Raw genomic sequence first — 26,755 nt, 5'->3', positions numbered from 1 at the left:
GCATGTAGAGAAAATGCCATGTGAAGATTGGAGTTATACTGCCACGGCAAACAAACTACCAGAAGTTAGAAGAGAGGCCCAAACAGGTACTTCCTTAGTGCTTGCAGAGGGAGCATGACCCAGTTGACACCTTGATTTCGGTCTCTGGCCTCCAGAACTGTGAGAGAATAAATTTCCATTGTTCTAAGCCATGTATTTTGTGGTCTTTTGTTACAGCTGCAGCCAGGGAATGTTTGTTCAAATGCAGTCATACTCAGAAATATATTATCTAAAACCTGCCAATGTGGAAATGCTATGAGTGAAGAAGAGATGGGCAGAGGGGTTCATGTACCCCATCACATGCATGAAAAGCTTCCCTTCTCTTTGCTCCCTATTCTCACTTTGATATAAGAATAATTTTCGAACCACTGTTTAATTCACAAGCCTCACTACTCATGCTAACCAACAAATTTGCTCCTCTAATTGAGCTGGTTTTTTTTCCCAGTTACCCCAACTTGTTTGTTTCTGCCCCTGCCATGTTGTTTCACTTTTTTTAAAAATGCTTAATTCTTCTTTATCTAGTAATGTCTTTATCTAACCAATTCAAATTCTATTTCTTGCATAAATCTTTTTTGTGACTCCTCTAAGCCTCATTGACGTTTCTCTCTGAATCCTTTCAAAACTGATAGGACCATGCCAGTGGTTCTCACCAGACTCTGCATCTTCTCCTTAATTTGGAGTGTGTGGCTTTATAGAACAGTGCCACGCTCCTTGGAAATCGTGCGCCACAGTCTTTATGTTCATTTTCTATTGCTGTCATAACAAATTACATACATTTAGCAGCTTAAAGCAAGACATATAATATATATTTTCTGTAGGTTCTGTAAGTCAGAAGTCTGGGTTGGCTTGACTGGTTTCTCTGCTCCTGGTCTCAAAAAACCCAGATCAGGATGTTGGTCAGCTGGGCTCTTACTGGGAGGCTCTGGGAAGAACCACTTCCAAGTTTGCTAAAGTTCTTGGCCGAATTTGGTTCTTTGAAGTTGAGGGACTGAGGGCCTTGTGTTCTCTCAACTAGGGTCACCTTAGTTCCTAGAGGTGTCTGTCCTTTCAACCCTAGCATTTAGACCCCTATATCTCAGAGACAGTAGTGGTGCATTGAATCCTTCTCTCTGAAGAAGTGCTCTGACGTCTTTTACCACATCTCTCTGACCCCAGCCAGAGAAATTCCCTGCTATTAAGGGCTCATGGGCTTCGATTAGCCCCATCCATACAGTCCATGATAGTCTCCCTATTTTAAAGTCTATAAACTTGATTACATCTGCAAAAGCCCTTTTACCAAATCCACAGGTCCCAGGGACCACAGTGTAGACATCTTTGGGAGGCCACTATCCAGTCTTCCATCATCTTTAACAGCCAACGTTATGAGTTACATTTGTTCTTTACGCCATCTCCCTTTATCCTTACCACCAGTGCCTAGAACAGCTGCAGTAGGTTCTCAGTAACTTTAGTTGTTGATTTATTAATTGAATATTTGCTTATCAGTAAGGCACCATTTTGTGTTATAAACGAATGGCTAATGATCTAAATTATATTCAGGAAGGTTGTTTTGTTATTGGATTTAAAATGGATTGAGACCATAAAATACTGAAGGTATGTAGCAAGTGGTGGAACTAATCTAGAAATGAGGTAATAAATTATGTAACTCTGGGGTCGTGGAAATGGAAACTAGAGAAGCGCCATTCTTCTGAGATGTGAGTGGGACACCTGGATGTGACTGTTAGAGTAGATGGGCCCTTATTTATGTGTCTGATACAGAATCTCAGTGATATTTTTGAATGAGCAAAGGAATGAATACAGCACAATGAATTTTCTTAACTCACAATTCAAAGTGAGTTCAAAAGGTGAAACCTCCATTCTGAAGATTGAAGTGTATGTGTTGCTATTCATGTTCTTAAAATTAAATGAAGGAAAATTTGTAACTATCTTAGATTTCCCTTAGCAGCCTAGAAAAAAAAATTATCTGCAGACAGCAGTTTGTTTTCTCCATATTTGTCCACATTACCTGTTTCTATAGCTGCATTTAATATATTGGGATCAAAGAACATAATAATAGCATTTGGCTCAAATAGGTTCCAATGAAAACCTCCCTAACCAAGAGCAAACAGAGAGATGGAATATTTTAAATTTCTTAAAAGATAATTATATGGTTTCTACTTAGCTTTATATATATGGAGCAATATTCCTCTCTGGCTTCTCATACCCTCTTTCGTTTAGAAGCACATCCACCCATTAATTGAATTGCATAAAATGTTTTATGTCATATAGCAACCATATTACTGCCTCTCAGTGAGTTAAGAATTAGCCCACATACCTTCGGTTACTTGGGGGATTTGTAAGGCAAATGGAGAATCATTTTCTCAGTTGAAAAGTAATTCATTGGATTACATGGATTTTTAAAATGAAAAAATCAAAATGAATTGAATAAGCACTTTCATTAATAAGACATATTTAATAGTGTTATTTACAACTGCTCCATCAATAACATGAGGTCTTTGTTTCTCTTCTATGATTTTTTTTTCTTTTATACATTATCCCATAATTTCTCAAAGTGAGAGCCAAGTATAAAACCACCAGCATTTTAAACACCTAAAGTGCTCATTCACATGCAGATTCCTGGACCACATCCACATCTTCTGACTTATATTCTCTTGGAGCACATCTTATAAAAACCCCTTAAAAAGGAACAAACAGAAACACCAAAAAACCAAAAACAAACACAAAACAAAAAAATGAAAACCTTCCCAAACGAAAATGTGAAAACCACAAATCAAAACACACAATGTAGTTGCTCTTTTCACACCAAACACTCAATAAATATAGCTAAATATAGAGTCTTCTTCTCTGTTTGAAATTTATAAACCTGTGCACATGGGAGCTCTTTCCTCTATGTATTATAACTGTCCCATAGTAGGAGAACAGTGATTACTGGTTCTTTAGAGACTTACTTTTTCATGAACCATGAGTAGACACATTGAATAAGGATGTGTTGAGTGCCATTATTGCACTATTACAGTATCTATGCTTCATGTTTGGTGGATACAAGAAAGTAGAACACCATTTTGTAGGCCCTTTGATTACCTATAGCCTATATATGTACACATTTAATAGCAATGAAATTGGTAAATTCCAGATATGAAGTGTGGGCAATAACTATTAAAAGCATTTGAGTCAATGAGAAATCAATGTAATTTGGCATAGTGGCAGGAATAGGACAGGAAATAGGTTCTGATGGATACATATGATATTGAGTAGCAGATGGTTTCAAGCAAAGGAAATAGTATGGCACAGAGTTGGAGATATTCAGAATGTGTTTAAGATATTCAGAATGTGTAGCAGAGAGTTAGCATAAAAGACGTGGCAAGAACTGATTTGAGAAGTTAGCTTGGGACCAGCTTGTGAAGCATCTCACACGTAAAAAATAAGAACTATGGATCATGTTATTTGGATAGTTTGGTCCATCACATATGGAGAATGTCATGATCATAGATTTAAAATGTAAACCCGATTAAAGGAATGGGAAGTTAGAAGGAACAAAATAGGTTAGAAGGCTGATACAGTTACCTAGTTCACACATAATATAATCATGAAGCAGAGTTGTGGAAATGGGAATGGAGAAGAAGAGACGTATACAAGTATTATTGTGGAATAAGAACCAACACACAACATGTTAGTGGTGAACCTTTGCTTGTTGGAGCAAAGTGCTGGAGAAAAAAATTGGGATTTAGTCTTGAAACGATGTATATGAGTGGCGTATGTAACCTGTAAGGTTCCATATAAATTATAATTTATTCATTTCTTCAACACTAATTTTGGCCACTTGGAAATGCATGATAATGTTATGTTAAATTCTGGAGATACAAACAAAAACATGAAAGACAAGCTGTCTTCTAACGGGCTTTCAGAATGGTGAAGAACCCAGGAAGTTGAACCAATAATTACAAGAAATTAGAAACTGGTGATGAGCTTACAAGTCAGGTTGCTGTTAATCACAAGAGGGAACATAGCAGAAGCAGCAAGCTTAGGCAGAAAGAAGGCAACTTTTCCACCCATTGATTGTAAAATGTATTTTACTGCTTGGAATTCCAATAGGAAAGAGATGACACATTTGAAATAGAACAACTCAAGAAGGATTTATTACACAGAGAATGTTTACAAAAATATGAAAGACAGAGTGCCAACACCAGAGACCTCAAAGCAGTCAAAGTATTATCAGCCTGTCTGAAGAGTCACGCAGGAAGCATGTGCCCATGTAGGGAGCAGTTCCTGGAACCTGGAGGAAACTAAGTCCTTTTATTAGTCAGGGTTCTCCAGGGAACTAGAGCTAACAGGAAGTGTGTCTTTGTGTGTGTATGTGTGTGTGTGTCTATCAGTCATCTATCTATCATCTATCTGTCTAATTATCTATTTATCTATCTATGGATTTATTTTAAAGAATTGACACACACATGATTGTAGAGGCTAAGAAAGTCCAAAATCTGCAGGATAGACTGACAGGCATGCTGGAGACCCAGGGAATAGTTCCAGTACAAGTCCAAGGGTGGCCTGCTGGCAGAATTCCTTCTTCTGGGAAGGTCAATCTTTTTCTATTAAGGCCTTTAACTGATTGAATAAGGCCCACACACATTATGGAGAATAATCTGCTTTACTCAAAGTCTACTGACGTTTTTGCACTATTTTTTTTTTTTTTTTACTTTATTTATATCAACGTAAACCTTGTTCATATGTTTAAAGATTTGGAAAGTGGCATACTTTTGACCCATCCCTCCTATCTTTCATGTATGATCATTCCTTCTAGAGACCATTTTCAACTGTTTTATCTTCTTGCTAAATAATATGGTTATATTGTTATTTATCAGTAGTAGATGTTAGCCATTGACTTTCACCTATGAGAGATGAGATTTAACTCTTCTTTTAATGATATGCATAAAGATGAGTATTCACTGGCATTGCATATATCCATGATACATTAAGTAAAAGATTACAAAACACTCCTCTATATTTATTCAGTTTACTGTCTATCTACATAATCTTTACCTATCTTTCTGTCTCTTTTTTCAATTAGTTTACATTCAGTATAATTTTATTCATTTCAGGTGCACAGCATGGTGGTTAGATATTTATATAATTTATGAAGTGATCCCCCTGATAAGCCTCATATCCACCTGACACCATACAGTTATTACACTGTTATTGACTATATTCCCTATGCTGTACTTTACATCCCATGAAAGTCTACTGATTTAAATGTTAATCTCATCTTTAAAAAAGCCTTCACAGCAACATCTGGAATAATGTTTGCCCAGATATCTGCATATTATGTCCTAGCCACACTGAAACATTAAATTAACCATCACAGCCCTATAGGTGGGTCACTTTGAGAGGAACAATGACTTTTGATGGAAAGACATTAGTAGCTTAGAAGTGACCTTTCAGGGAGAGAGCCATAGCAGTAGTTCTCAAAGTGGTGCTCTGACCAGCATCATCAGCTTTACCTGGTAACTTGTTAGGCATGCCAATGCTCAGAACCCACCCCTGCCCTGCTGAATCAGAAATGCTAAGAATGGGGTCACGATCTGCCCTACCAATAAATTCTTCTCTTTGTGATTTTGATGTACTCTAAACACAAACTATTAAGTCAGATAAATAAATGCACCTCCCTCCCTGATTCCTTGCTAAGATCTCTTGATGGGCTCCTCCATGGGCCGGACCTGACAAGAAATCAGCACAAAACCTGTTAACCCATTAATGAAGGCCAGATAGGTTAGCCTCCCAGGGCAAGAATCGGTGTGGAAAGTGATAGAAAATGAATCAGGAAAGGTAAAAGGAAAATATCCTGCCCCTGCATTAAGGGACATGCAGACTAGGAAGACCCTCACGGAGAAATAATGGTTCAGGTTTTAGAGTAATTGGAATTGCCAAAGCAGAGACTTTAGAAGAAAGAAAAACAGGCCAAGTATAGATTCTAAGCCTAACAAAAATGTTTACATATTGGGAATGTCCTGTGATTTTTCTTCTAGAATCACATTTTATCTTAAACTCTCACTGGTGAGCTGAACTGGCTTTTTGCCTGGTCAAGACTATAAGTCAGAATCCTTAATTTTTCAAACCGAACATTCTCTCTGACTTCTACATGTCTGGCATATAAAGCATGTGCATGTTTCTCTAATCCACCACACATAGGCTATTTATCCTTGTGGTACTCATCAGACTTCTACCATGAATTGATTGCAGTCCAACACTTACCAAACTTTGCTTGAGACATCTGGTCTTTGAGAGAATGTGTCTAATGGACAAGTGATTCCACTCTGACCTTTAAGTGTCATTGCAATGGTAAGTTATATACTTAATCAGAATGTTAGATATCCAGCCCATATAATTTCAGACCCTCATAGAAATTACTGTGTTAACATTTATGAGATACCCTTAGCTCACGTGGACTGCTTCTCTATGCCATTTATTGATTGATTGTTCAGTAAAATCTTATTGAACACCTACTCTCCACCAGTGCTCGGCACCAGAGGTGGAAAAGTAATTATTACATAGTCCTTACCCTCAAATTGTTCATGTTCTAGCAAATGAAGCAGAAGAATGAACAGTTACAATATAATAGAACAGCATATGATTGGAATATAGAAGAAGGAGGTACTCATTTTACTCAAGAAAAATAAAGAAAACTTTAAGGAGGAGAAACTATTTAAATGGCCTCAGAAAATGAGTAGGTGTTTGCCAAATAGACAGGGGATAGGGATCTGTTGGGAGAGAAGATTTTCTAGGACTGGGGAAAGAACAGCAATGGGAAGGCATGGAAGTATGCCAAGAGCAGAGTAGGCACGGGAGGGAGCGGAAGTGGGGCTGGGATTGATGAAACTAGATTACCAAGGCGTTTTATTGTATGCCTAGGAGCCCGAACTCTATCCTGAAGGTAAAAGGGAGACATTAATGGTTTAGAAGCCCTAGATTAATCTGATTAGATTAGAGTGAAGCAGGGTTGATATTGTGAAGCTATCAAACCAGTTTATTTTTTCACTTTTTAAAAAATTGATATTTATTTTTTAGAGCAGTTGTAGTTTACAAAAAATAATTGAGCAAAAAGTACAGTTCCTATATTGCACTTCCTCCACACACCCCCATAGTTTTCCCTTTTATCAACCTCTTGGCATTAGTGTGGTACCTTTGTTCCAGTCGGTGAACCAATATTGCTTCAATATTATTGACTAAAGTTCGTAGTCTGCATTTGGGTTCACTCTATATTGTTCAGTTCTATGGGTTTTGACAATTATATCCACCATTACACAATCATACAGAGTACATGGTTCTATTGCCATAAAAACCTCTGATGTGATACCTATCCATCCATCCCTCCACCCCTGAGCCCCTAGCACCCACTGATCATTTTACTGTCTCTATGGATTTTTCTTTCCCAGAATGTTATATAGTTGGAAATATATAGTTTGTACATTTTTCGAATTGGCCTTTTCACTTAGTAATATGCATTTAAATCTCTTTTATGTCTTTTTATTTCTTTTAATCACCAAATAATATTTTATTGTATAAATGTACTATGGTTTGTTTATCTATTCATCTATGGAAGGATATCTTGGTTTCTTCCAAGTTTTTGCAATTATGAATCAGAATGCAACAAACATTCCTGTGCAAAGTTTTGTGTGGACATATGTTTTCAACTCATTTGGATAAATACCCATGATCACCATTGCTGGGTAATATAGGAAGCCTATATTTAGCTTTGTAAGACACTGCCAAACTGTTTCCAAACTGGCTGTACTGTTTTGCATTCTTACCAGCAATGAATGATAATTCTTGTTGTTTCACATCCTCACCAACATTTGGTGGTGTTAGCATTTTAGATTTTAGCCATTCTAAAAGGTATGTAGGGTTCTTATTGCTTTTTTAACTTTTGCAGTTCCCAGATGACATATGATACTGAGCAGCTTTTCATATGCTTATTTGCCATCTGTATATAATCTTTGGTGATGTGTCTGTTCAGATCTTTTAAATTTGATTATTTTCTTATTGTCGAGTTTTAAGAATTATCTGAATATTTTGGATACCAGTCCTTTATTAGATATGAGTTTTTTACAAAGATTTTTCTCCCAGTCTGTGACTTGTCTTTTCATTCTCTTAGTAGTCTTTTACATAGCATACATTTTTAATTTTAATGAAGTCCAGATTATGTTTATTCTTTCATGGACCATGCTTTTGGTGTTATGTCTAAGTCATCTATATTTTCTCTTATTTTAAACTTAGTATTGAAGTATAATGTACATACAGAAAAGTGCACATATTGACAAAGCTCGCTGAATTTTCACAAATGGAACCTGTGAATGAGCACCCAAGTCAACAAATAGAATATTACCAAATGCTCAGCCATCAATTTGAAAGGAATATTAACATAGTACAGTTGCTTTATACTTTAAACAAAAGTGATTTAAAAGCACAGTTTACTTAAAAGGGATGTTATTGACTAGATTTTACTTATCTTCAAGACAGGACCTTGTCTTAATTCTGAATTAAATTAGCAACACCTATCGAGTGCCTGGCACAAAGTACGCAATTACTAATTAGTCAGTGAATAAACTAATGAAAGAAGTGTGATGTATTAAGGTTAAAAAAACAAATCATTTCTATGGGCAAGGTGATCAAGGAACCAATGATGGAAAAAAAAATGGGGGTCACTATAGACCAAAAGTTATATAAAAATTATTAATTAGTCATTATTTGTTACCACATGTTATAAGTACTTTAAAAAGCAAATGAGCGGCTCTCATGAGAGCAGGGCGGTTGGTGTGAGGTGGCGTTGGGATGGTACTTGGTGGTAGGAAAGTGGGGAAGCCGCAAAGAGCACTGGGATTTCGTAAGATCAACCAATAGTTCTTTGCCTGAGCTTGACATTAATCTAACTCTTGTTATAGTTTTTTTCTTTTTAATCTGGTTTTGATAATTTTTAAAGGGAATGTGAAAATACCAGAGAAATGAGGCAAAAATTATCAAAAACTAGTGACAAGCCACACAAATATATCATACTTCAAACTATACATAAATGTGAAGAGGTAGGATTTCTATTAATAGAAGACTTTTTATTTTCCTGGAATAAACGTTTTTATGAAGAGTTGAGAGATTGTTTCTCAGATTTGTAGAAGTCCAAATAAGATGAGGAATTAAATTAAGACACAAAATATTTTTGATCAAACATAAAAAAAAATGTATTTACTTCCAGAATGATAAACTGCTGAAGTAAATAGAGAAACTGTGGATATTTTTTTCTTAGAAACTATGAGGAAATGCGGACACAGTGACCAGTTGTGAGCAACTGAAGCACGTCCCTGCCTGTTAACAGAAACAGTCTCTATGGCCCCCAAATGCCATTTACACTTGAAGAAAAGGCAAAAGTAATGTAAAAATTAAACATTGACATGTGAAGTGCACAAGTTGAACTGTGGACATACTGACAACATTTAATTAAATAGCAAACTTTTAAAGACCTTAATGGAAGAGCTTTAAAGGATGTCTGTTAAATTTGTATAAGCACTGACTGCAATGTGAAGCTCTGCAATCTTTTGCCTTTTAGATTGATTATTAGTCAGTAAAAGTTGATATGATGCAGTGGAAATGACTTCCACATCGCCCATAATCCAGTAAACCATTGGCATTTGCTGGCAACTGAGGCTTTTCTGCAAACTCCAGAACACCACTTTTAGAGGCAAATTTTATCACCCTGATAGCATTTTCTAGTTTTATTTGATCTTAAAAAACATTTCATTATGTTTAATTTAGGGAAATGAGATTTCTTTAATGATTATCAGTAGCAGCTATTAGCAGCTCAATTACATTTGCAAATTCATTTTTAAAAGCTTTATGGTTTTTCAGATAAAAAATTTCAAGTTCTAACTGTACCCATTAAAAGTTACTGTTCTTCCCTTTGGTGCCCATGCTTCCAAGAGAGAAGATATGTTTTATAGTGCAAAGTAAATAATGCTAGAAGCCGAGGATTAGCCTAAATAGGACTTAGAACTATTCATTTGATATTTCATTAAATAAATTGGTTCATCAAATATATCTCTTCCTTTGAGGTTTCATATACACTAAGCTGTGCAGTGTGAAAGGTCAGGGAGTAACAGTAAGAGGAGAGGCAGCTGACTAACTAGGAACGCAGATGTTTCTCATTTGTGTGTGTGCCTTGCCCCGGTTACAGTCCTACAGTGAGTTATATCTCACCGCTATCACGTCTAGAGCAGTATCTTCATGAGAATTGTAAGAGGGGGTCCACATTACCTCTAATTTATTGTTCTCTTGAATACTATCAGTAGTTTCAGAAGTGACTCTAATTTTATGTTTCTGGGAGCTTCTTGTTTATATAATTAAATGGTTATTGCCAGTAGGAACGCTTTCCTCAAGCTGTGTGTCGCCCTTCTTCTCAGTCACAGTAGCATTAATAGGTTATTTTTTCCCTTTATAGATTATAAAGAAATAAATAAAATAATTTATATATTAAGATCTAGAGAAGATTGGCACCTATAGCGAAGAACCCATAATAGAGCTTTGGCCTTCTGGCTCATAATCAGAATGCATTTCACCTGGAGCATCTGGACGAGCTCCTTGTAGGTAGTAGAATTTAGTAAATGCTGGTGGATGTGATATGTTGGACTCTCCATAAGTCAGAAGCAGTGTTTGGTGTATAGTTACAACCAGGCCAGGGTTTGTCCGTCCACTTGGCAAGTATGAGCTAGAGCATAGAGGTACTACCTTGGAAAAGAAATAGAAAGCATCTTTTGAAAAACCTTGGGTTTGCTTCATTGATTTGCGTCACTGTAATGCAAAACGATCTCTTTTGGCAGGAAGTAACAACTGCTGCAAATAAAAATTGTAAATGCCTTTGTTGCTGTTTGTCGTGGATAAACACATGCAAGTTTCAAATTATTTAAAATCATTGTTCCTTGAGTTCTTTTCTGCTAATAAACACAACGTCAAGAAAATGCCTTAACTTATTTAAGGTGTGTGCATTCAAAGGTCTTATTTGTTGTCTTTTGTATTTAGAAAAGTTTATCTTTATTCTTCTCAATTTACTTTAACTTTTACCCAGACCACTAAATACTTATTGATGGAAATTTGGATTGTAAGCTTTAGGATTTTGGTGTTTGAGTAGATTAGTCTCAAAGGGAGAGAGTTACACATGGTACATGTGAGTGACAATCTTACGTGTGTTGCTGGCTGCCCCTGACTCATACCCACCATGGGTTCCCATTGGAAGTTGTATTAAGAGAGCGAATCACATGACAGACAAATCATTGGAAAGCAAGTGTATATGAAAGCCAGGGAACTCACAGTTTAGTGTGTGTAAAATTGAGTTCCTACATGAAAACATACCTTCCATTTGGGGTCTAAAAGTATGACATTTCATTTAAAAAAAAGGTAGTGGTGCCACTTAAAATTGTCCTGGAACAGTAGTCTCATGAAACACAGAGTCCTTGTTGTTTACATTTTGGATCTCCATTTCATCTAGCCACTGTTCTTTAATAATTTTGTTACCAAAGAAGACATTAAAATGAACACGAACATATGGTTGCAATGGTTTGAAATGATAATAAAGGACAGAAGCATATTAATTGTTATTCTCAGAAAGCTTACAATTCAATAGCTGTCTAATTTAATAAAGTCTTGTTACAGTGGAATGATTCAGCTGTTAAGAAACTTGTAAAAACTGTTAAGCACTGGAGTCAATCTGATCTCTTTTTAATTCTTAGGGGTAGAAGTTTTTCATGCCCACTCTCAGGAAAGCTGCAATATGCTGCAGAGTTGTTTGTCACTGCCTGGGTTTATTTTCATAAGAAAGAATTGATTACAGAGTGAAAAACATTTAGTTTAACAGCGATCAATGAATAACAGACAAAAGGACATTTGAAATTTTGAAGTCTTTAAAATATGAAATAAATGTACAATCTGGGGAGTTAAATTATTGGTTATAGAGGCCTGACCCAAGGGCTATTACAAATTCTAGATAGCAAATTTACTCTTTCTCTTCTGTGTCAACTCAGATGCTGTGAAGTAAGAGACTTAATTATTGGCTGTGGAGGAAAGTTAAAACTTATTTAGCACAGTAAATATAAAACTTTTAGTAGACGGAGAAAGAATTTTTCGTTACAACCTATAATCTGCATACTGAAGGGTCTTAGCGTACACAGAGTTGTTTGATTTTAATGAGTGGTTAGACTTAACATTTTATTTTGGCATCTGAGAATATATGATAGAAAAGCATTTAAAGGTGTCATCTCCTGTCAACATTAAATCTCGGAGGCTCTTGGAATATTAAAGGAAAACAAAATGTTTATTTGCATGACTAAATAATCTTTATTTTTTACATATGCTATAACTAATATTTAAAATTATCTAATGTTGCGATTAGTTTGACATGAAGTAAACCCTTTGTAAATTGTTGTTGGATTAAAGTAATTCGAATAATGTCTAACACTAAACAGCACTGGCAGCAAATGACTACAGATTCTATTTTCTCTTAGGAGAGGGATGGAGTATCTGTTTTTCATTGAGAATAAGAAGAGACATTGGCTAATGGCTCAGCACCCATTGCTTAAATGTATTTCTATGTAAAATACAAATCTGGTGTCTTTGTACAGAGATATAATCACACAGGAATAGATTAAAAGATTCCTAGCTCACTGACAAGCACAGATCTTACATGATTTCCAGAAGTGCTGCAAGGTTCATTCTTTCTAGAAAATGCAAACTTAACTTTTTAATTGTTGATAGTGGCTACAATTTCACTAAATTTTGGGGAAAGTGTATCAAATTGAGTTTGTTTTTTCAATAATAATGACAGTTCCCAACCTCATGGCTTCTGGGGAGTTTATGATTTGAAATTAAAGGAATACCACTTCTTACAAAATAAATAATTAGAATTGATTCCTTTTCATTAGTTGTCAACTGATGATCTACATTAAGGTTTACAAACCTTAATGATCTAGATCTAGATTTACAAACTATGCCTGAGCTGCCTGCCTTTTCTACCTGTGTTTATAAACAGTTTTATTGAAATACATCCACACCCATTTGCTAATATATTCTGTATGCCAAATTTTGTTCTATAATGGCAGAACTCAGCAATTGCAACAGAGACTTTATGTCCCATGAAAGAGAAGATATTTACCATCTGGGCTCATACAGAAAGTGTTTGCGAACCCCTGCTCTAGACAGTCCTGCTTTGCCAGTTCATTGTTTGATATGTGATCATTACGGTATTCTTAATGGCAAAGACCATCTCTCTTTTTTAAAGACCATCTATTAAATCTCTTTTATATCCCACAGTCTCTTTATAGGTCATGGAAAGGGAGAGGCTTAGTGACAGTTTGTTCACTGGTTGAGGTAAAAGTTTACTAGACCAGGAAAGAATCCTTGGTACTTGTAAGGAGAGGCAGTTAAGCTCTATGACCCAGGAATCAAATTGCCTGAGCTCAGACTCCAGCTCTGCTATTTATTTCTGGTTGTCTTAGCTTCATAATCTTAAAAAATGATTGCTTTAGAAATAGTACCTACTGTCCAGTGTTGTTGTGAGGATTTAGTGATATTACATAAAAAGTGCTTAGAACACTCAGCCAAGATTCATCATCAATATCACTCTTATTTGTGATATAGTAATACTCATTTTTTAAATTTTATTTTATTTTCATTCACTTGATTTTTTCTGAACTGCTTTTGTAACTTCTTCATGATTAGGCAGATGCTCTCTAAATGTGTATACATGTTTCTTCGTATTACATATCAGCGGGGCTGCTGCCATAAGCCATGGTTTAGATATAATATTTGAGGCCACAATCTTGTTGAGTAGATGGATTCTTTTTACATAAATAGTAAAATGAAATAAAGCTACAGACTCCCTGTGTTATAGTAGTTGTGCTTTTATGTATTCAATAACTGCTTATAAATAATGTTTACTGTACCGAACCCTTTGTAATTTGTGGACTATGTGTAGTTTCTCCCGGACTAAGAGGTGAGAGCTGCTGTTGTAGGCATTCGGACCTGACGAACTGGCGTGCCTACATAATGGCACATGTTTTGCTTGACCATGGTAATTAATGGCTGTTAAATCTCATTAATTGGAACCATTTTCTTTGTACATGCTGAATCTGATTCATTGGTCAAAAAGTCAGGGAGTCTTAGCTTATATAAAAATATACACTTGTAGAGCAATGCTTCAATAACCGTAAACGTGAAGTAACCACATTTTATAACATTCAAGGCTGTGTAAAAAAAAAAAAACTTAGTTTTTAACATTATTACTTTCTGAAGAAGGAGGCAAATTTTCTAGGAGGGCTTTTAAAGATACTAACGTAATAATGATTAAAATATTTTATGATCTTGCCAGTCACTTTTTCATCTTCATTAAGGGTTTAATTTTGAATGTGTGTGTGTGTGTGTGTGTGTGTGTGTGTGTGTGTGTGTGTTTATATTGCAAAGGAAAGTGATTTATAAATGTAAATAAAAGTTTTACATATAAACCCTATTGGTCCAGAAACAAAATTTCACCAAGCTCTTGAAAATCTGTTCTTCTCTTAATTACCTGGAAAAGGAGACTTCCAAGACGGAGTTTGAGCTTCTCTGCACAGCCACAAAGATTTAGGGTGGGCTGGATCACCCTGGACAGTTAGCAACTTTTAGGGCCTCATTTGGACCTAATAATCTAAAGTGCCTTTCCAAGTGTAAAGGCTTTCATTTCTCTTTGATCGTAAGATCTATAGAAGGGTAAAGATATTAATGTGTCCATGTGGAAATCTAGTTGAACAGCTTGGTTGTGTCCATTCAGGTCTGACTAAGCCATCCAGGAGAGACCATTTTCAAATAAGAGAAAGCTAAACATTCAGACAGGAGTGGAAACTGGAGAGAAGCCAGGAGATTACAAAAAGGGCACCTGAGAACACAATTTCTGATGCTCACTTAAATTGCACATGAAAGAGCTATAGTCATGACCTAGGAACTTCTCCTGTGAGCCTTTCTATGCACAGCCATGTGTAAGACAGACATTCAATTAGTGGTAACTGTAGTCTACATTGGCCTATTTTTCATGACTGTTATTTGTACCATGTGGTGCCATGTTTTCTATTTGCTTCCTCTTGTGACTATCTTCTATAACTCAGAAACTGAAATTATCTATCATGATCTTCCCTATTTGTGTGATTAACCAAGGGTCAAGTGCACTTTAAAAAGAAGTACAGGTTGTCTTTTAAGAATATACATTTCCCTTACTACAGATTAACTGTACTCATTCAGCTCATGTATAGACCTTTAATGGGTTCCCGATAAAAATGACATTTCTGTTTAACCTTATCTCTCTGAAATAACACGAACTCTAATTATTCAATATGTAATATTTTCAATTTCTTCTAACTTTGGTAATTGTATGAAATGAAATACTAAAGCATTGAGCCAAAACTCATGATTAGTTCCACACTGATATTTTAAATATTATAGCTGACCTTTTAATAAAATGATAGAATGTGAAAGTTTGCATTTGCTAACAAGAGTAAGGCAAACTGCTAAATATCACGTTGTTTTAAAATTTCAGGTTTCTAATATACTCTGGTATTGTCACATAATGGAAGCTGGTTATGTAAAAACCAATCTGGATGTTCTCAGGGCCTTGTTTAAAAACTATTTGGAGAGATTTTCAACAATGAAATTGGAAGTATGAAGGCATTCTAGTGTGTTTTTCAAATGCATAAAAAGTGTTTGTGAGAAATTAACATTAATTACTGGGGTCCCAGAAGCCATTTCTCTGGCAGATTTAAAACAAAAGCTTCAGTAGTACCTTGTACAGCCTACTGTTGACGTTATAATTACTCTCCTTTTTTAGAAGAATGAATAATTATAATAGCAAATATTCTAATTTTCCATACGCATAATTATACTCATTCACAGAAGAAAGGGGGAGGAATATAAGGATTCCAATCAGAAAAACAGGGTTCTTCATCTGAATAGATTTTTTCCTCCTACGGTTCTAGAAAATCTAGTAGGGTGAACAAAATGAATAGTAAAATATACTATCTTAAAAAAATGCAATTACAAATGCTTTTTAAGGAAGCCACTGTGAGTCCTGTAAGAAAAGACATTTTGACTTAATAGGAGTGAAAGTGATTAGTCAGATAAGAGATTTGAATTTGAGGTTTAGGATTACGATCTCTGGGCTGTTGGCAGAGGGCAGAAAAGTGACCAAACAAAGGCAATGGTAAGGGAAAAATGACAAATGGTGAAATAGATGGGGTTTTTACACGGAAGAAAATCTCATCGCATTATCCTCAGAGTGATCAAAGACTGAAAGTTGTAACTGATACAAACTTTGCAAATCCAGAGCTGGCTGCCAGCTAAGAACAAGGAAGTAGTTAGGAAGGTCAAGAAGATCTAGTTAAACTCCCCAAGAATGTATTGAACTGCTGGAATGCTCAGTGATATGCTAATATTCTGTGGAGTTTCATTACCAAGCACAAGGCCAAATTCACGCCCGAAGAAAAGCATGCTCTTTAAAGAGATAGGAGATCATAATTATAAATGAAATACTGAGCAAAACATGTGACATCATGTAGTTTAAAAAACTAAGTTGAATATTGGGAGGGAGCTCTGTAAAGAAATGAGCATGTTTTGGACTTTACAAAATGGATTCCATGGGAGCCATGACAGTAATGCCAACTGGCACATTGTGGGAACGCCCTTAGCGTGTGACCAGATTGCCCAAAACCACAGAAATGTCAGTCTCCATCTGCAGAAGCCGATAAAACTGAGGATCCCACCTTGTAAGGTGCATATAAGCTGAACACCTTAGACAGGCAATGTTCAAGCCTGACTCGATAGCATCACGGAAAGGTGCAGTAGAGCCGAAGACTCTGACCTTCTGACGCCCTGGCTTGGGACTGACACGCAGCTCTTCATGTCGCCAGTCAACAGAGCTTGCTTTGGAGATGCTAAGGACTCTCATCCCTTCGCTCTGTCACATAAGACTCTGTATTTTCCATCTCTGTAAATTGTGTGTTTAAACTGCATGGGTACCTGATTGGTTTATCTGAGAAAGTTCCACTCAATAAATCAAGCATTGTGGAAAGACACAAATATGTTCAAGGGTGTTACATTGCTAGCTACTTTTTTAGCTTGCAACTGAGCACCAGTGTATGAGATAAGCCATGAATTAGGTGGATAGTGACATAAAACATCAGAAGGCAGAGCAAGTGTTAACCTTTATAGTAAATGTAACTAAAGTTTAAGATTAGAGTGTGGAAGAGAGAATAAAAGAGCTCAGAATCCTCTAAAACGGCAGTGCCCAACCATTTTGGCACCAGGGACCAATGCTCCTATGAGACTCTAATGCTCGATGATCCAAGGTAGAACTGAGACACTGATGCTAGTGCTGCGGAGCGGCTGCAAATACAGATGAAGCTTTGCTCACTTGCCTGCCACTCACCTTCTGTTGAGCAGCCTGGTTCCTAACAGTCAATGGACCAGTACTGGTCTGCAGTTCGGGAGCTGGGGACCCCTGCTCTAAAGTAAGGAACAAGGAGAGGAAATATAGTGACTCAACTTTGCAATGGAAACTAAATCTGCTGGAGAAAGCCACTTATTCTTCACTGGTTATTGGGATAATGTCAGAAAAGGAACAGAATGTAGGAGTGAAATGGGGAATAAATAAATCTAGGTCATTCAGTACATTGATTGGTTCAGGGCAGAAAACTGGAAGTAAAAATTCCTAAGAGAACTGAAACCCTCTCCCTTCTTTATATGAAATATACTGTATCCACAGAACAGAAAAGAGTATTTAAGACTTCAATCAAGTAGGAAGGCACTTAATAAAATTGACTTCTGAGAACCCCCAAATGGACAGAATAATTAATAGCTACTGTTCATTGTGATCAATTAACATGACAACAGAGAAAGATCTGTGACCAGGGGAAAAGAATGAGTCATTGACTTCTTATAAAAAGACCCGGTGGTGGGTAACTGAAGCTGTTTTTTAGGTAAAATTGAGAATTGAGCCTTTTGACCAAATAAACTCAAGGAAATTTGGGGTCAGGGTTGAGTGTGTCTGAATTAGGTAACTGACTATGGATACCAGGCTTACTACTCACTTGGTTTCTTAGAACTCGGTGTCTTGCTTTCCTTGGTCAGACCCTCAAATCATCAGATTTTCAAAGATTTGGGAGGAAATGTTTTTCTGAGAAGCTTATTGAAGTCAGAAAGTCAGTGAGCCAGAAAACCCTGTGGAAAGGCCTTTTCCAACTCAAGGAACCATTGCTAATGAATGACAGTAATAAAAAACAAGCAGACACTGCTTGTACCTTTCACTTCTGAAATCCATCCTGAGCAAGAACTATCTCGCTCAAAAGTCATTTAGATTCTGTCATTCTCCTCAGGATCTACTGAGACCTACAATTGTTTGGGAACCAAATTAAAACCGATGCTCTGAGGTCTCTGTTTCACCACCTCTCTTCCCACTTGTACAATGCTCCATGTTACTTTAACATCACGGTGGCTGTTTTAGACCAGCCAAGAAAACCAAGGCCTTAGCCTCTGAAATCCCCAGCTTCACCCACCTAAGTATCCATACAGGGATGCCAGTTACCTTGGTCATTATCAGATGAAATTTATATTCTGACTAACCCCAATATCTGCACACATACTCGTTTTATAGACACTATGTTTCATCTCATAATTTCATATCATTAGTAATTATGTTTTACTTGCTGTTTCAGGGGAGGGAAAATTACCCTCTATCCTCTTTGTGTCTCTGGCTGGGCCTAAGAATTAATATAAGACAGATTAACAGGAGAAAAGCATATTGAATTTTTACATGTACACAAGAGCCTTCACAAGAGAATGAAGACCCGAAGAAGTGACCAGACCAAGAAAGAGTCAATTTGTGAATAACAGACAAAATGGAGAGATTTGGATTAGGGGTAATAGATGGTGAAGGAGCAGCTAGGAAGGTTAAGTGTTAGTTTAACAAGGTTTGTTTGTATAGCTGTCTCAGGCCCAAACTCTCTGTGTCTCTGATAAGGGTATAGGGAGAGCATCTTTCACTCCAGGGTTTTATGACCTCCTTCAGGGCAGAAGGGCGAAGGGATGGGGGAGGTCAGAGTGAACTTCCTGCTTCTGCCTTTTTCTCGAACTTCTTCAGCTTACGATATTCAGCATGCCAAGGTGCCATATTCTAAAGTAACGTGTTCTAAACCCCGTCACTGTGATTGTGGTTAATTTCATGGGTGAATAAAATGTGAGAGTTTAAAGGGACCTGAGCTTTTTGGATGGCGGTCTAAAGAGGCTAATTCTATTTCCCAAAGTTGAAAGTTAATGGGAGAACCAAAACGATAAGGACCCAGACTACTAACCTCATGTCTTCTCCACCATAGGGATCATGCTAGTGAAAATCAGGACACCTAAAGTGATGAAAAATGTGGAAAGTGAATCAATGTGTAACTTTCTGCCCTACTTTTTTTTCCAACTGTATGATGATATAAATCAAAACTGCATTACTTTGTTATGTAAATGTAGTATTACTATTTTATTCTTCACTTATAGCCCTAGTTGAAAATAATAAAGATCACTAACTATAAGCAAAAGACAACTTAATTTTCTCTCTTTGTGGGATAGAATATTTTGTTATAATTTGTTCCAACATACCTTTATTTTTATTTGTTTGTTTGTTTGTTTATTTTTAATGCCTACAGGACCTGGTCTTCCTAAGTAGTCTCCCATTCAAGTACTAACCAGGCCGGACCCTGCTTAGCTTCTGAGATCAGACGGGATCGGGCGTGTTCAGGGTAGCATGGCCATAGTCTCCAGTATACCTTTATAATTCATATCAGTCTTGACATTCTAGGCCATTTTCTCCTGTTTCTTTGCTCAACTCATCCTGAAAATACTCCTCCCATAAAGTTCACATCTGTATCTTTTTGCTAAGAGAGAAACATCTACATAATTTTTGCCTAAGAAAATTTAATCGTGAGGAGTGATTCACCTGTAGCATTCTCTTTTAGAGCTCCCATCTAGCAGTCTAGTTTTGAGGACATTTAGTGCCCATCTGTCTTCTTTACCCTTGAAATTTCTTTCCTCCTCTTCCCCCCCTCCTTTGTTTCTCTCACTCACCTTTCCTTCCCTTCTCTCACTTTTTATCTATTTTTTTTAAAGCAAGCTCTGTATCTTTTTTTGTTAGAATAAAAGCTTTGTCTGTCTTGGGTGATGTTATCAGCACTGCGGATGTATATTGGGCACCTTCTATCCTAGCATCTCAAAATCTGATTCTGATTCTTCTGTTACAGGCAACAGTATGGGCTTTAAAAAAAATCAATTCTCAAGTTCCTTATCTATTTCTCTGCTTCTAGGATAACTGGATCTTACATAACTAATGAGAGTATTGAATTCAGGGATCCTTATGGAGAAAATATATTACAATTTGTTTAAAAGGCAAAAATGAGGCTGCAATTAGATGTAACAACTAATGCTTAATTTAGAACCATTTTACATTGGCTTTATGGAAATTGGTTAATACAGTTTTTCCATTACAAACTAATTTTTATGAAAATATAATAGTTTAATTTTGTTGCTGCTGTGTGTTTGGTTTATGAACTTCTGAAGAAAAGAAATCACTTGTCAGTTTTAGATTCTCAAGAAGTAGCAAGAGAATTAGAATGGTTATTCTGGGTCTCTGTGTAATCTTAAAATATTCCAATATACACCGCACTTTGGTAAACACATGGTGGTATCCGTGACTGTCTGGAATGAATTAATAAGCAAACCTAAGCAGATCTTGAAGTTCTGAATTGACTATTGAGTATTAATGCCATGCTTTATGTTTATATCACCGAATCAAATGTACTGATCTTTTCCAATAGTCTAACTTAAAATTCTTATTGCACAGTATGTAGTTGGTTTGCCAGATTCCATATTTTTAATGACTTCATTTATTTTTTGTCATCAATACTCAAGAATATCATTTAATCCCTATGACCTTTTCTAATGACCTCTGTTCTTTTCTCACTGTCTTTTAGATCCTTTTTATTTTTAAATCTAAAGGTGTTAATATTTCTCCCATGATTCTTTGATCATAAAATGTTATTCAAGAAGAGTATTGTAACTTGAACACATTTCAGGAAATTTTTTGAAATAGAAACATATAGCTTTCTATATATTACCTATCATGTGTCTCTCAAACAAGTCATCACAGAATACCTTAAGATGAATTGATGCCTTGTGTGACTCACTAAACAGGCCTCACATGGAGTGTTTGGAAGTGGCTCTCATGTTATGGTGGACCTACGGTAGAGGTATATATTGACTTTCTATATTTGACATCAAGTATAAATATGTTAGTGCTAACCCCTGAAATTTTAGTATACCACAGATCAAGCCACCTGTTTAAAATCATACTAAGTGGTGAGATTAAAAAATAATGTCTCATAGAAGTCTAAACATAGAATTATCTATATTTTAGAGGGCATCTGTTACTAAGTTAGTCTCAGTTCTTACATTAACATATAATTTAAAATGTATTTTTCCTCAGTATTAAAGTTTAATCTACTTGAAAAAACACATTTTGAGCTTTTTAAATAAATATATAACTACAATATTTATTTAACATTGAGTGATCATTAAAGAATAAAATTTTTATAGAATTTACCAAAAGTAGCTAAACTATATTAGATAATATAAACTATATACTTCAGTTAGCCATATCTTATTTTCATATGGGACTTTTAGGTTTTTATAGTGCTTTATCATACATTATTTTGCTCATTCTTCACAGTGATACTATGAAATTGTCTTGGGCAATTTTATTTTCCCCAATATACAGAGGAAATTAGCTTAAAACAGTTAAGCTTTAAGTTAAGTGGCTTGTCCAAATCCACTTGGCTAACAAATGGTGGCGTCTAAACTAGAAGCTGGCAGCATTCACCATTCTATATTTAAATATTTTCCTATTCTGTTATTTAGCTTCTTAATTCAGTTCTTTCTCCTCACAGTAGTCAGAAGATCTTTGAAGAGTCTTTATTAGATCCTATCACTCGCTTGATTAAACCTTGGTAACGAGTTACTATCTTATTTAGGATGCAACCCCATGTCCATAACACAGCCTTCATGGTCCCCTGTGTTCTGCCTCTTACTATGCCACTGCCATCCCTTTGCTCACTGGGCTTCCCAGCACATTGGTCTTCAATTTGGTCTTCCCATATGTGACGAAAAACTTCCCATTTGCTGCTCACTCTGCCTAGGGTGCTGGTCTCTTCTCTTTACCTGGTACTGTCTAATCATCACAGAGGTCTCAGTTGAAATGTTAATTCCTCAGAGAAACTTTCCACTAACCTACCAAACAAAATCAGTTCCTCTTGCTGTCATCTTTCATCAAGCCCTTAATTGTATATCAGCGTATACTGATGTATTTATCAGTGCGATAGTTTCTTTAGCACCCACCTTCTCCCCTTTGTAAGTGTAAGTGTAAGTGTAAGTTTACTGTAGTCAGAAACCATGTTTATTTGGCTCATTGCTGGTCTCCTGTTCTGGTCTGGTTTCTGGCTCATAGTAGCTACTCAGTAAACTGTTGTGGTCTGAGCAAATGGCTAAATCACGTGGGTGTGTACATGGCTTCTTTTCTAAGCAGAGCTCTATGTTAAATTAGAAAATAATGTCAGAACCTATAGATTTATCTTCAATCCTTGGGAATATGGAGATAGAAATGGTTTTTTGATACTTGAAACAATTTAAGCAAATCTTGGAAAAGTATCAAGAGAGGAGTTTAAAAAAATAAAATGTTTTACCCAGAGAAATTGTGGAGTTTCCTTCCCTGGAGGTTTAATCAGAGCATAGTAATTAAATTTGAGGAACTTTAAGGTCTGTGTGAAGGCTGTGAGATATAGACAACATTATTTGGGAGAACAAATATTTGAAATTAATAAACCTTTTTTTTTTTTTTTGGTTTTTAAATTTCATTCTTTGTCAAAAGGCCTATCTTTGCTTGTGCTGGAATAGGGAAAGGGCTCTGGAATTCTACTCTTGATTCAGGATTTCTTTTTCTCCACCGTGATGTACAGTCAAGTCAACTCTGCTGTAACTGGACATATGTGTCCCTAAAGATCACGGCCCAGGGCTTGTGGGAAAAATGGAACCAGGGCAAAATACTCAAAAGCTGTCAGTGATGCAAAAAAAAAGATAGGAATCTAATAAAAATGGCAGCTAAGTTTTACATGTGTTAAATGATGAAGAAATACATAAATATACACTAAATATGGCACTTTACCCTGAGAAAGACACACAGCTTGCTTCCGGAAATGCTTATTGGCGGCTCGAGTGTTAGTGAAGCAGCTGAAGGAAGGCGGCGTGAAATCAGAGGGCAAGATGTACCATCAGCTGTGGACGGCGGTGGCTCACAACATGCACGGTGGACTGATGGCACTGGCTAGTCTCTCTGATGTCTGGATGGTTTGTATATTTCTACGCTAGGTTCAGCGAGATGCAGTTTTCTGTGTTCACTTCGTGTTTCTCGTGAATGAAATTGAGCATAAGCAAATGTGAGATTTGTGTTATGCTCAAATTGTCCCCTGATATGTCAACTGCATTGGAATAAATTCACAGTTTTGTAGTAAGTGTTACAGCAGAAATGACTGTAGTAGGGGAAAAAATGGGGATTTTAGGTTGGAAGAACTTGGTTCTGGTCCCAGGGCTGTCGTTTCTAACCTGGGCGAGCTCTTTTACTCTCTTGACCCCATTTTCTTTATCTTTAAATGGAATTGATAACAACCGACTTTGCTGAGTTGTTCTGAGGAATAGTTACAGCAGTGAAAGTGGGAACATGTAAAATGTAATGTGCTCTCCAAATTCAAGATTTTTCTCATGGAACTTAGTTATTTCAGAGTTAGAGACAGCAGCTGAAGAACACAAGTTTGAAAGTTCACTCATCTTGAGTCAGCTTTTGCTGAGAAAAGTATGCAATCCTGCCTTTTGAATGAGAGTAAAGCCTGAGTCTCTAAAGCAGGGGTCCCCAATGTCCAGGCCTCAGACTGGGTACCCAGTCAGTGGCAGGAGGTGAGCGGGTGGGCCAGGGAGCAAAGCATCTGTATTTGCAGCCACTCTCCAGAGCTAGCATCTCCGCCTCAGCTCAACTTCAGATCATCAGGCGTTAGATTCTCATAGGAGCACCTGTCTCTGTTGCCAAAAAGGGTGTGGACCACTGCACTAAAAGGAAGGAAGAGAATGTGGCTGGTAGTTTCCTGTGGACATGTGTTTAATGTCACTTCTTGGACTCAGCCCCAAGGCCAGTGTTTGTGTTCCTCTGGTGGTGATTTAGGTGTGATGGTAAGAAAAGCCAGGAAAGAGGTGATTTCATTAAATGAAACTGGGAGAAATACAATGTGGGACCCAGTGAGTTTTGAAAAACAGCCTTAGAACTCTCTTAAGATGGCTTCTTAAAGCCAGACTAGCTTAGCAGTTTGAAGGAGAATTGTTGCCACAGAAATTTTGTAAACTTATTTTTGTGACATTGTCTTTTACTTAACTGTTTTTCAGTACCTAGTGGCACTATGTAAATGATACCCAATCATTGTCCATCTCTTATTCTCTTTCAAACTCCCTGCTGTAAAAGATGCAGAGAAAACATGGAAGAAAACCAAAGTTACTTTGAGGATAAATCTGTTTACAACTAGGATATAGTTAATACAAACAAACAAACAAACAAACAAATAAATAAATAAATTGGCCAATCCATTGATACACTCTCTTGCTACTTTTAGCCATGTTTTATAATTTGGGTAAGAATTTTTTTGCCCATATTTTGAAAGTAAGTGTGGCTTTTTGTCAAACTTTAATAATTTAACTAAAACATACACTATTTAAAAAGAATATATTTTAGTAAACAGATTTTTTTTTCATTAGTCTTAGAATTCCCTAAAACTTTATATTGTAAGGGCATCATTTTATTCATATTTGAAAAAGCATTAACAAATTGAACAGAAAGATTATCCATATGGAAAACTTTTTTCCTTATTAGATGTTGGAGATTCTTTAATATAGCAGCGAGCGTATCTATGTAACATTCTTTACTTCTGAAAGAAGGAGAGATGCCATTTTTTCTGTAGAACTTCACCTCCTTCTAGGATGTGCTTTTGAACAATTTAGCATGCACCATTTTTATTGCCTATTTCTAAAATCAAAGCATGATCTTCCAAGTTCTATGATATAAATGACTTATTCATGTTTCTTTTAGTCCAGTGACTCTATACAGAGAATAATATTGATTATGTGTAATATTTGAGTAAAGATTTTCTACTTTAATCTATTTTTATTGTGGTAAAATAATGTAAATATAAAATTTGCAGTTTTAACTATTTCTACAGAGGTGTGACTTCAATTAGTATATTTCTCTTCCATAACCATGTTTTTCTTCCTTTTCAAAGCTACTGGAGAGTGACAGAATAAAGATTTGATGTGATTTTTCTTTTTCTGGTTCCAGTAGAAGGAATTGATTGTGGGGGGTTAAAAATGGACCATTGGAGCATTAAAGATGTAGACATTATAGCCCTGACTTAGAAAAAGGCCAGCTCCATAATCAATAAGCAAATATATTTTCCAAGACTACTGTTCATTGGGTAATACAAAGTATATATGCACATTAGACATAGTTTTAATATTAAGCAAGTGTTCATCTTCAATGGAGAATTATAATAAAGTCACATGAAAAACAATAATAGAAAATATAAGTAAGGACCTAAAGGAAAGTAAAGATGGTAGGTGCTATTGAAACCCAAGGAAGGGAAGGAACAATAAAGCGATAAGGAAAAAAATTCTAGAGGAAATGGCTTACAGCTGAGCCTGGAAGGAACCTTAGGCTTTGAATAGAAAGACTTCGGGGGACTTTTTAGGCAAAGGGAAGAGAATTGTCTAAGGAGCAAAGGCAGAAGGAGCAGATGCCCATATGTAAGTATTTTTCAGAGGACCTTGATTCATTTCCAGATTATGATCTAATGTTTCCTTCATGGTCCTCAAGAGAACTTTTTTCACATGAGTTAGAGCTGGAGAAAATTCATCTTTGCTGTCACTTCCTGTGAATATGCCCCATGCAATGGACCCTATTTCAATCTGGGTCCATAGTACAGAGTCAGAGTGTCTAATGAATTTGGAGACTGAGGGCTTTGCTTCTCTTCTTTTCCTTTAAGAGTTTAAGTCCTTCATAATCAGGCATTGAGGCTTTGGTTTTCAACATAGAATATATACCCTATATACAAAGTGCTTAATTTAGTAACAGCCATAACTATAATAGCATGGCATGCTAAAAAAAACATAATAATAACAACAACAAAACAAAATCAATAACAACATTAGCATGTCTGAGTCAGTAATGTCAGGAGGATCTGATCTTGTGTGCTTTTTTACCAGTTCTAAGAATGAGTTTTGCTGAACCATCTATTCTGGGTCGTCCTGTTCCTCTTTTAATCCCTGATGCCTATTTGTGAGATGAGCTAGTTTTCTGGGATTATAAATATATTGTGTGGTTTAATCTAGTTTTTTTCCTGTGAAAACCTAATTGGACAAAATAAAAACAAATTATTTAACCTTATTCTCATGAGCTCCATGTTCTAATTAACTTGAAGTTCTTGGTTCTTCTATAAAACATAGTAATGTTCTCTTTAAAGCGTATACCAGAGATTGAAGAGATGAAGTAATT

The 26,755-nt window shown here is 36.2% G+C and overlaps 1 protein-coding gene and 1 pseudogene across 1 annotated transcript in view; one reads left to right on the top strand and one right to left on the bottom strand.

Moving 5' to 3' along the window:
• The window catches only part of NCKAP5 (NCK associated protein 5), a 570,133-nt gene that overhangs the window by 121,580 nt on the left and 421,798 nt on the right, over positions 1–26,755 (top strand). The gene's annotated exons all lie outside the window — the stretch shown is intronic.
• LOC112470555 lies at positions 19,764–19,882 on the bottom strand (annotated as a pseudogene).

Source organism: Pteropus alecto, unplaced genomic scaffold, assembly GCF_000325575.1.
Source record: "Pteropus alecto unplaced genomic scaffold, ASM32557v1 scaffold3, whole genome shotgun sequence".
Taxonomy (NCBI): domain Eukaryota; kingdom Metazoa; phylum Chordata; class Mammalia; order Chiroptera; family Pteropodidae; genus Pteropus; species Pteropus alecto.
The sequence above is the reverse complement of the archived record's forward strand: the minus strand, read 5'-3'. Positions and strand labels throughout refer to the sequence as shown.